Source organism: Rhipicephalus microplus, unplaced genomic scaffold, assembly GCF_043290135.1.
Source record: "Rhipicephalus microplus isolate Deutch F79 unplaced genomic scaffold, USDA_Rmic scaffold_228, whole genome shotgun sequence".
In the NCBI taxonomy this organism is placed as follows: Eukaryota; Metazoa; Arthropoda; class Arachnida; order Ixodida; family Ixodidae; genus Rhipicephalus; species Rhipicephalus microplus.
The window spans coordinates 247,501-251,521 of record NW_027464799.1 but is presented as its reverse complement, the minus strand read 5'-3'; the positions used below and the strand labels follow the sequence as shown (position 1 = coordinate 251,521).

General features: G+C 56.9%; 2 non-coding genes across 2 annotated transcripts in view; both read left to right on the top strand.

Moving 5' to 3' along the window:
• Positions 1-375: 375 nt before the first annotated feature.
• LOC142792557 (small subunit ribosomal RNA) lies at positions 376-2,190 on the top strand. Its single transcript, XR_012891021.1, has one exon. It is a non-coding gene; the product is annotated as a small subunit ribosomal RNA (ribosomal RNA).
• Positions 2,191-3,909: 1,719 nt separating this feature from the next.
• The window catches only part of LOC142792556 (5.8S ribosomal RNA), a 153-nt gene continuing 41 nt past the window's right edge, over positions 3,910-4,021 (top strand). The window contains exon 1 of the ribosomal RNA XR_012891020.1: positions 3,910-4,021. This exon is cut by the window's right edge and continues 41 nt beyond it. This is a non-coding gene — a ribosomal RNA (5.8S ribosomal RNA).

The window sequence follows — 4,021 nt, the reverse complement described above, 5'->3', positions numbered from 1 at the left end:
CGATATCGAGGTGTGTTCCGTGTCGTCCTCGGGCGATTCAGATGCGAAAGCGCCGAAGACGCGGGCGTGACCCGTCGTCTGGCGGCTTTGCAGTCTCGGCTCCGTTGCTAGTTCCGGCCGGTCCACCGACAGTGCAGCGGGCTTGGGCAACCCGCACGGCGCGACCGAGTCGATGCAACGAAAAAGAGCGAGCATGAACGTGCTTCTTGCCGCACGGCTCCCACTCGTCTTTCGGGAAGGTTGTGCCGTAGCGAGCTCGAACGCCGTCATCTCGGAGTGCAAAATAAGCGTGTTGGGGCGCCTGAAGGTGGCCTCCGCCGCACACAGACTGCGTCCGGCCCGCCGAAGGCGAGGACGGACGCGCAGTCGAACGATTACCTGGTTGATCCTGCCAGTAATCATATGCTTGTCTCAAAGATTAAGCCATGCATGTCTAAGTACATGCCGAAATAAGGCGAAACCGCGAATGGCTCATTAAATCAGTTATGGTTCCTTAGATCGTTTCTTCCTACTTGGATAACTGTGGCAATTCTAGAGCTAATACATGCAGTGAGCCTGGAGCCCTTTGGGTAACGGGTGCTTTTATTAGACCAAGATCGATCGGGTTTCGGCCCGTATTGTGTGGTGACTCTGGATAACTTTGTGCTGATCGCATGGCCACGAGCCGGCGACGTTTCTTTCAAGTGTCTGCCTTATCAACTTTCGATGGTAGGTTACTTGCTTACCATGGTTATTACGGGTAACGGAGAATCAGGGTTCGATTCCGGAGAGGGAGCCTGAGAAACGGCTACCACATCCAAGGAAGGCAGCAGGCGCGCAAATTACCCACTCCCGGCACGGGGAGGTAGTGACGAAAAATAACAATACGGGACTCTTTTGAGGCCCCGTAATTGAAATGAGTACACTCTAAATCCTTTAACGAGGATCAATTGGAGGGCAAGTCTGGTGCCAGCAGCCGCGGTAATTCCAGCTCCAATAGCGTATACTAAAGCTGCTGCGGTTAAAAAGCTCGTAGTTGGATCTCAGTTCCAGACGAGTAGTGCATCTACCCGATGCGACGGCTCGGACTGAACATCATGCCGGTTCTTTCTTGGTGCACTTCATTGTGTGCCTCGAGATGGCCGGTGCTTTTACTTTGAAAAAATTAGAGTGCTCAACGCAGGCGAGTCGCCTGAATAAACTTGCATGGAATAATAGAACAAGACCTCGTTTCTGTTCTGTTGGTTTTTGGAATACGAGGTAATGATTAAGAGGGACGGACGGGGGCATTCGTATTGCGGCGCTAGAGGTGAAATTCTTGGACCGTCGCAAGACGAACTACTGCGAAAGCATTTGCCAAGAATGTTTTCATTGATCAAGAACGAAAGTCAGAGGTTCGAAGGCGATCAGATACCGCCCTAGTTCTGACCATAAACGATGCCAACCAGCGATCCGCCTGAGTTACTCAAATGACTCGGCGGGCAGCTTCCGGGAAACCAAAGTATTTGGGTTCCGGGGGAAGTATGGTTGCAAAGCTGAAACTTAAAGGAATTGACGGAAGGGCACCACCAGGAGTGGAGCCTGCGGCTTAATTTGACTCAACACGGGAAAACTTACCCGGCCCGGACACTGGGAGGATTGACAGATTGAGAGCTCTTTCTTGATTCGGTGGATGGTGGTGCATGGCCGTTCTTAGTTGGTGGAGCGATTTGTCTGGTTAATTCCGATAACGAACGAGACTCTAGCCTATTAAATAGGTGCGGGGTTCCCAGCACCTTACAACCTTCTTAGAGGGACAAGCGGCTCCTAGCCGCACGAAACAGAGCAATAACAGGTCTGTGATGCCCTTAGATGTCCGGGGCCGCACGCGCGCTACACTGAAGGAAGCAGCGTGTCTTTATCCCTGTCTGAAAAGACTGGGTAACCCGTGGAACTTCTTTCGTGATTGGGATAGGGGCTTGCAATTGTTCCCCTTGAACGAGGAATTCCCAGTAAGCGCGAGTCATAAGCTCGCGTTGATTACGTCCCTGCCCTTTGTACACACCGCCCGTCGCTACTACCGATTGAATGATTTAGTGAGGTCTTCGGACCGATGTCCGGCGCGGCCTTTCGGTTGCGCCGGTCTGTTGGAAAGATGACCAAACTTGATCATTTAGAGGAAGTAAAAGTCGTAACAAGGTTTCCGTAGGTGAACCTGCGGAAGGATCATTAACGGATTGTGAAGGGTGAGCGCCTCAGCTGCGTCTGCGCCCGACACTTTCTGCCGCTGACCCCGTTTGGACGCGGGGTCGGCTTTTCCCCACGGGGCTGCCTGAATGTGGAGCGGCACCCCGTGACAAATTGTTGCGCCCAGCGGACGCCAACACCGCGACCTTGGACGGTCGGCCAGGTGGCGGACGCGGGTACAAACGGCGCAACGCACTCATAGGTCGGCTTTCGACCCGCCACTGCACCGTGGCTCGAAGCGCTCGAAATGCGCGACCCGACCGCTGCGGGACCGCCTAGTACTGTAAACAGGAGCGGCGGAGCGCGAACGGCGAGTCGTGGTTACGTCGGTAGAAGGCGAGGCTGCGCGTTCCCGAAACGCCAGCCGAGTGCCCTCCCGACCGTTCGAGCGTGCAAGAACGAGACCCGACAATCGCGCGGCGACTGCCAAGTACGAGAGGAACGGCACAAGCGTCGGCGGTCGGTCAAGGAACTGGCGATGTGACGGGTCCGCTGTGCACCAGTGCATACCGTCCCGCCGTCCGCGGCAAGCGCCTCCGCGTCCTCGGGTGACGGAGGCTGCCGGTCGGTTCTTGCAGGCGAGGGATCTCGCTGGCACCGGTTCGCGTTGACGCGCGGCCGGTCATGGCACGGCGATGCGACGGCCGAGGTGCGCAGTACTCGATGGAGGAACCGCACGCTCCGATGACCGTCCCGCCCTCCGCGGCGTATGCGTACCGACCGTAATGGTTGCAGCAGCGCCGGCCGGCTTTTGAATTCGCCACACGAAACACGGTGCGAGATCGCGGTTAGGGGAGCGTCGACGTTGCCAGGCGTTTTGCTTGCTGCCGAGGGAAAGGCGGCACGGCCACGTCGCGCTCGTCGCGATTAGCGGGTCTGCGCGCTTTGGGAAGGTGCCGCAACGACTTGCCGAAAGAGGAAGCACGGAAGAACGAGGGACTTGGACGTCCCGACAATTGAACGCACTTGCGGCCAGGCCCTTGCTGGCTTCGTTCTTCCGCCTCGAGTAGGCTCGTACGCGGCTCCGGCGCCGAAAGTGGTCCTTGGCACCGACTTCGGTGGACGTGGGAAGTGCCGCGCAAGTACGGCGCGCCTGGCTCCACCTGTTGGCTAAAGTAGGCAGCCGGATCGGCATTTTGGTGTGCGGTGGCAAACCGTGGATGCGAAAAAAGCTTGTGCGATTTCGTGGAACAAAAAGCGGGGGTCCCCCTTTTTATGCGGAGGAGACCGACCCGCCTGCCGTGGTGAACCGCGACGCCACGGTAAAAACGGGAGAGGCTTGTCGATGGGACCGTGCATCCCGCGCTCCACGGAGGCCGGGAGGCGGCCGCCCGAGGAAATGTGTAGCCGTCGAGGCCCGCATCTGCGTGCACTCTTATCCAAATGGGTGTACCGCAGGCATTTTCTGGTTAGGCGGGCCAATGAGAGCGAGCACACAACGATACCTACGGGTCCGGCTTGGAGAACCGGCTTCGACGCCTCCCGAGTATTTATAGAGGGGTGGACCACGAAAGCACTCGCAAGTAGCGAAAGCGAAACGCCGTCCGAAACACACCGTTTGCTCGATTTGCGGCAGCCGAAAAAGGCGCGGCAGAGTTTTGGAGTCCAAGCGTGCGCTGAAAAGCGCCCTTCTTGGCCACTGTTTGGCCGAGTGCCAGAAACGTTTGGTTTTGACTGTACGGAATTGAACAAACACTTTTTCACGACTCTAAGCGGTGGATCACTCGGTTCTCGGGTCGATGAAGAACGCAGCCAGCTGCGAGACTTGGTGTGAATTGCAGGACACACTGAGCACTGATTCTTTGAACGCACATTG